The following is an 8,059-nucleotide window of genomic DNA, read 5'->3' as shown; positions in this document are numbered from 1 at the left end:
TAGTAATTTCTAAGATGAATGTGTTGCTCGAATTCTTGGACTACTATAGGAAAATTTGGCAATTATATGTCTCCAGAGTATGCGTCAAGTGGGCTATTCTCAATGAAGTCCAATACATTTAGTTTTGGAGTTATTGTACTTGAGATAATCAGTGGAAAGAGAAACATAGGATTTTATCCATCGACAATAGCGCTGAATCTTCTGTGTTATGCAAGTGGCTAAATTTCTCCATTTATATGAAACTTTTTAGCCAATTCACTGTCTAAAATATTTTGAAGCCATTCCCACGGGCATGGAGATGGAGTGAAAAACAGGGCATTAGATTTACTGGACCCAATGATGCTTGGGTTTTGCGAAAAATATTCTGAAGTTGTCAAGTGCATAAATATTGGGCTGTTGTAGGTGGAAGAAGATCCCATTGATCGCCCTACCATTTCAGATGTAGTTTTGAGTCCTAGTGGTGAAACAACAGTTCTTCCAGTTCCTAATCAACCAATTTTTGTAAGGAAGAAAAAAAAACGTGTTTTTATTGCATCGTCCTCGTCCTCTAAAAAACTAGATTCAATCACCAACAAAGTAACGATGTCTGAGACACAGGGGAGATGACGAATTTGCTTATTTCATTTCATTATTGTTTGTTTGTCTGTTTAACCAGAAATCTGCACTAACTTGTTTTAGTAACAAAAAAGTCGTTAGTAAATAGGCCATTTCTTGAATATCCAGTATTAAATCTTTATACACTCATCTTTGGACCTCTTTTTGCCTTTTTCCATTTTGTTGCATTGTTAAGAGCGGACAATAATTATTTCAGGGAGATAAGCCAAGGGATTGTATGCGCAAAATGCTTGAACAGATGCGTAATGCCATCGTTAGAATGAAATTAGCCAAGGCACAAGATTGCATGCTGTAACATTATGGGACCAATAGGGCCCTTCATCTCTCCACAATAACATTATCTTAATAAAAGTGCGTACTTTTGGCAAAAAAGAACCACCATCACTATGATGCCTCGAGTCCTAGTGATCCAAGTGCCAAACGTACGTACATGTATGGATAGTATAAACTGTCCAAATAAAAATAATTGAATAGAGAACAACGGGTTTAGACAGAAGCACTTGCATCACCCTTACCTATAATTTCAGTTGAATTTCTACAAGTCAGCCGCAAATGCTGTAGGTGGAAAATATGAGCTATTTGAAAAAGGAAAAGACTAATTGTCCGGGGCCCATATGGCCCGGGACATATAGCTTCCCTTACTTGAAAAGGAGATTTGTAATTCACTATACCAAATGAAAGAGTCAAGCCTGCTTCATTTGAAGCAGAAAAATAATTGATTGACTTTTGTGTTGGATAGCGTTTGTTGGTCGCATAACTTTTTTGCAATCATGATATTTTGAAATAAAATATTATTATTATTTAAAAATTTGAGCTTACATTTTTTTCATTATATAATTTTAATAGTATAAATCAAGTGTACTTAAATTATTTTAATATTATATATCGACTGCTTAAATCACCAAGTATGGAAAGATTTGACTTATAAATTTGAACTGAAATTATATAGTCAACAATTGGTATATAAAGATGAAAATTTTATTTTTGATAAGATCGTCTAAATTTTATTAAAATTTATCTTTCACAATGATATTGAGATTTCTTTTTGAATATAGGACTAAACACGTGAAATTTAATTTGTGACATTAACCATATGATTATAATTTCACTTAATTGTTGTACGTATGATCTCAATCCTGCATGGGTAATAATCTTTGATTCGTAACTTGCAGTTCTTTGATAGGTCAATGAATGAGATCAAATTATTGATCAAAATCTTAGCACCTAAAGTGAAGAAAAATAGGAATATATGTTCGCAACATTAAACCCATCACCTATTTAATAGATAGGATCATGACCTCGACGAATTTTCTATAAACACTAAAATATGAGCTAAGTAGTTTGTCGAATTAATAATGTTACTTGACTACATGAAATTGTAAGATACAAAATAGAGTTTGAGGATTTATGTATCACTCCTCTATTAAAAGGAGGAAATACCTGCTAATAGCCTAAATGGAATAGCAAATTGTGAGATTATGCCAAAAAATATAATCATTTGAAGAATAGCCTTTGAACGATAATCTTTCCAAAAATACCATTCATAAAGAAATTGCAACTAAAGCCATTACAATGTATAAAAACCTTCGATTAGATCCCCAAAGAAATATAGATCATGAATCTTTAATAAATTTAAACCCAAAAATTATACAAAATTTTATTGATCTAAGAAATGCAACAGATAATGAATTAAACTATTTAACAGAAGATCTGAGAAGTTTCTTTATAGAATATTTAGATCCAAAATTAAAATATAAAAATGTTTATATAGATAATAGAACAATCAAAATAGAAAATAATATACATAAACAAATTCTTAAACTGGAAAAAAGAATTAACAAATTAAATATAATTATTAAAGAAAAGGTTTTAACAAAAGATAGTGAATTTTATAAATTCTATTGTGATCTTATAAATACTTATAAAGATTTTAATTGGATTCAAAATTTTAACCCCTCCGCTGCACGCTCCGACGAAATGGTATCAGAGCCATATAACGAACCTAAAATTATGATGAACATAGTAGATGAAGAAAATATAATTGATGAATTTTTGAAAAAAGTTGAAAAACACAAAAAACCAAGTTATCCTTACTTATCTAAAAACACCACAAATGAAAGCTTTGAGGATATACATAAAAGACTAGAAAATTTAGAACATAATCTACAAGTAGGAAATGCTCTTTTAGATAAAAAATTTAAAGGAAAAGATAGGATTATAACTAATCCACCTCAAGATTTCAGAATAACACAAAAAGATAGTAATAAAGGAAAAAAATCAAGAAAATCAATATATGATTACAGATGTAGAAGAATTAGAACAAAAATTCTTAGAATCTACTGATGAAGAGTATGATGAATATAAAAAACAGTTAGAAGAATTAACTGAAAAAATGAAAAATACAAAGATGAATACCAATCCATCATCAAGTCGAAATATAAAAATAGAATTCAGTAGTGATGAAGAATACGTTTATCCTTATTATACTACAATACCTCTTAAAGAATATATTAATCAATATAGGAAAACACAGAAAAGATACACTGAAAATATAAGAAAACAGTCCATAAAAGAAACAAATCCAATAAAATCTTACAATGAACCAATCCACACAACGGGAATATGGTTAGATCTAGACTGTGTAGATAAAAATAAAGCTATTGAAACATGGATGAAAAGTACAGACTTAGCAGTACAATTTAATAAATGGAAGACATATATAGCTTTCGGATTTATAGAACATGCATTCAGAGGAATTATTTTTGAATGGTGAAGAAAGTTACCAGAAACTATTAAAGGAAGAATAAAGTATGGAGAAGGTAGAACTGAAGTATTAGATAATAGGAACAGTTTAAATGATCAAAATATATAAGAAATATTAAAAAAGTTTGAAAAAGCCTTAAGAATAGAGTTCTTGGGAGATAGATATATTTCTAATGAAGAAGAAAGAAAACAATATGAATATAATGAATGAATGATAGCAATGGAAAATTTAAGGATATGTGATATGTGTGAATTAGAAAGATATACATGTAAATTTGAAGAATTATACTATATATTAAACCAAGGAGATTATCAAGAAAATAAACCTATACTAAGGTCTTATTTTACAAAATTACCATTCCCATGGGGACCTAAGTTATTAAAAGAATATGAGAAATTACTACCTTTAGGAGAAGAGGAAGGAGTAAAAATAGATAGTTTTGGAAGTAGAATTGAATTTACAAAAAGAATGATAGGCATGTGGTGCAGAGAAGCTCTTGAGAGTAAAAAAGCATACAAAATAAGAAAGAACTCTTTGTGTTGTTACAAAGATATAGGTCAAATTGAAAAATTTGGATGCCAAAATATAAACCATATAAGAAATATAAAAGAAAATTTAAAAACTACAAAAAATTTAAGAAAAGAAATTTTAAACCACACAAGAAATATTTCAAAAAAAGAAATTGGAATAAAAAATCCAAACCAAGAAATATTAAAAAATGTAGATGTTTCATCTATAATGAAGGACATATTGTCCCCACAATGTCCTAAAAAGAAAGATAGACAGAATATAAAAACTTTTAGAATTTATAAAAAATTCCAAGAAGATAGTGAAATAGAACCAATTGAATACTTTGAAAATTTAAGTAGTGAATGTAGTAGCATTTATGAATTAGATACATCCTCATCAGAGGAAGATTCTGAGGAGATAATATATATGAATCAAGAGATACAACAAGCAGATCTAGAAATAGAAGTAGAAACAACTGAAGAAGTCGAAAATTCGATAGAATGTATAAATCAATAAATCACCTTTGATATTAAAAAATACAAAGGAATAACCAAGAAAATATTAGACCTACAAGAAAAAGATGTATTCCAACAAGAATTCTTAGAAATACTACCAAGAGTAAATAAAACAATTGTAAGTATGAATTATAAATAAATGTCTATCAATATAGAAGATACTATAGAAAAAGCAAGAATTTCTATAATCACAAAAGAATGGGTAAAACAAAAATTCTCCAAAATTCCAGAAAACATAAGAAACAAATTGAAATGTGTTGAAATAGGAGGAGTTCAGATAATGGTAAAAGGATTCTTTAGAGAAGGTATGAACATACCAATAGAAATATACTGTATGGACAATAGAATCTTACAAGATCCTATAGATGCTCTATTAGGAACAGTTGTAGGAAACTTAGTCTATCAAAAGATAATATTTATAGTAAAACCAAATTATGCAATATTGCTAATTGATGAAAATATTGACCAAAATTTCAATCCTATATTATAGAATTGAAAATTTAAAAATGTTACGAAAAAGTAAGGCTATTAGTATAAGCATAAAATCAATTTTTGCTTTTAGTACTAGCCATCATAACAATCTAAGAAAAATAACTGATAATATTATCATATATAAAGATTTTGAAGAATTAGCACAATATATACCTCCTAGGAAATACCAAGAACATGAAGTCACTATACCAGAACAAATAATGCTTGATTTCCACAAACAAGCTAGAGAAATTAATTCTAAAGGAAAACTGATTTGAAGAAATAGTGTCAGCTTAGAAGGAGATAATCTTATTGCAAGATTTCCCTCTAGACAAGACTCTAAAATAAGCAAACTCAAGAAATTAAGTATTGCCGAACCATCAAGTTCGCAATATTATATCAAAACAAGATATGTAAATCAAGAAGGCTATAAGAAGAATCTTTTTGTCCTCATTAACACTGGAGCAGATAAAAGTCATGTTAATGCCAAATTTGTTAGTCATTTAATAGAGTTTGAAATGTCAGAACCCTATATATTCAAGGATTATTTAGGAAATAATCTTGAAATAAGGAAATATGTAAAGTTCCCTTTTATACTTATGGGAGAGGATCAGAAAGAATATATTAAAGAAATAATTCTATATAAAGATGAATTATATGGAGTTGATCGTTCACCTATACTGCTAGGAATGAACTTTCTTGAGAAATATAATCCTTATAAAATCTACCAAGGATATTTAAAAATAGCAGTTGATGATAATCCAATCATCATATCAAGAATAGATGAAAATATGAAATCATTGTTATCATGGAAAGAGTAATTAGTACTAACCCCATGAGTCCATATATTGAAATTATACTCAATATAAAAAGTTATTGTAGAATTAAATTTCATGCTTACTTAGATACAGGAAGTACAATAAGTTTATGCTTACCAAATGTACTACCATCTGATTACTAGAAATATAATTTAAAGAAAATAGTCACCGCCACAACAGCAGGTGGAAATAAGGTAGTATACAACAAATATGCTACGCAAGTACCTTTTCTAATTTCCTTTAGAGAAGTATTTGTTGATACAATATATATGTCAAACACAATTGGATGTGATATTTTATTAGGACAAAATTTCCTATTAAAATATGCACTATTTACACAATATATTGATAAATATATGTTCACAACACTCTGTGCACACGAATATTTACACCAGAAATAAGCAAAGCTGTTACAATAGCATATAGAGACATAACCATCAGAATTCCTCAACCCAGCGTGGTGGATGTTGGAGTACAGAAGAATTTAAACCAGTTACGGTCCTAAAAATGACAATAGAAAATAGGTTAGAAAAATTGAAAAAAGAAATTTCTGAAACATATTCTGAAAATCCCTTAGAAAAATGGAATACAGACAAAGTAAAGGCAATAATAGAATTAACCAATCCAGACACTATTATTAGAGTCAAACCCATGAAATATAGTGTAGATGACCAAAAGGAATTTAAAGACCAGATGAAAGAATTGCTTGAAGCCAAATTAATTAGGTCGAGTAAAAGTCCACATAGCAGCCCGGCCTTTATGGTTAGAAAACATAGCGAGATAAAAAGAGGAAAAGCCAGGATGGTGATAAATTATAAAAAGCTAAATGAAGTTACCAAAGTTGATGGTTATTACTTGCCAAATAAGGACACCCTTATTAAGCAAGTACAAAATAAAAAGATATTCTTAAAATTTGATTGTAAGTCAGGTTTTTGTCAAATCATGCTTACAGAAAAAAGTAAATCATTAACTGCATTTAGTACCTCCAATCCTTTTGGACAATACGAATGAAATGTAATGTCATTTGGGTTGAAAAATGCACTACAGATATTCCAAAGAAGAATATATGAGGTAATTAAACCAATTACTCATTTTTGTATTACATATGTAGATGATTTACTTATTCATTCAAATAATATTAATGAATATATTGAACATCTAGAGAAATTTTGTTATATTATGAAAAAATATAGTATTACAATTTCTCAAAAGAAAGCTAAAATAGCTAAAATAGAAATAGAATTTTTAGGATTATTTATAAAAGAAGAAGAATTGCAATTGCAATATCATATTGGAGAAAAATTTCAAGAATTTCCTGAAGAAATCAAAGATAAAAAACAATTACAAAGCTTCCTTGGTATATTGAATTATGCTGAAGGATTCATTGTAAATTGTGTCAAACTAAAAAATTATTTTCTTCCAAAGTTAAGAAAAAATATAATGTGGTTTTGGGAAAAATAAGATTGTGAAAATATAAGAAAGGTAAAAGAAAAATTAAAGGCATTGCCCAAACTTATAATTTCACAGGAAGAAGATTTCTTTATCCTTGAAACTGATACTTCAGATAATATCTGAGGAGTAGTATTAAAGGTAAAAAAGAATCATAAAGAATATGAATGTAAAAAGAATTGTTCTTGTCCTGAAATACTTGCAGGTTACACATCAAGAACATTCAAAGAAGTTGAAACTAGATATGAGATGAACAGGAAAGAACTCATTGCTATAAAAAGGGGAGTTCAAAATATGAAGATTATTTATTACCAAAAAAGTTCTTGATTAGAACGGATAATGCTCAAGTTAAAGCTTTTTTGAAAAATAATGTTGATCCATCTATTGCCAATAGATATATTATCAGGATACAAATTTGGTTTTTATATTTCAAATTTGATATTGAATGTATAAAAGGTAAAACTAACTTTCTTCCTGATTATCTCAGCAGGGATGGAGCTAGAGCAACTTAGGACGAAAGTCCAAATATTTGAGATAAAAGTTTCCTATTTGGAAACACAAATTCAAAATATCCAAGATAGCCTTCGACGCAAAAATATAGCCCTTGAGGCAGAAGTAACTTGTACCAAGTCTAGTATCCCTTCACAGGGACCAGTGAATACTAGCGCTCTCCCCGAGGATAAAGGGAAAGAGAAGAAGGTAGTAGGAATCCCTTCACAGGGAATACTCAAGCCTATTACTGGTAATAAAGATATTCAAAATATCGAAAGTGAATGTAGCTCTCCACAGAGCCAAACTGAATCTAAACTTTCTATTGAAAGAAAAGATCCAAAAGATATTGTCAAAAATATGCCATGAGGAAAAATTTTCCAGAAAAGATAACTATGAAGAAGTCATATTCTTTATTGTTATTTTTA

Source organism: Olea europaea, unplaced genomic scaffold (assembly GCF_002742605.1).
Source record: "Olea europaea var. sylvestris unplaced genomic scaffold, O_europaea_v1 scaffold1730, whole genome shotgun sequence".
NCBI classification, from domain to species: domain Eukaryota; kingdom Viridiplantae; phylum Streptophyta; class Magnoliopsida; order Lamiales; family Oleaceae; genus Olea; species Olea europaea.
This window is presented reverse-complemented; position numbering follows the sequence as displayed.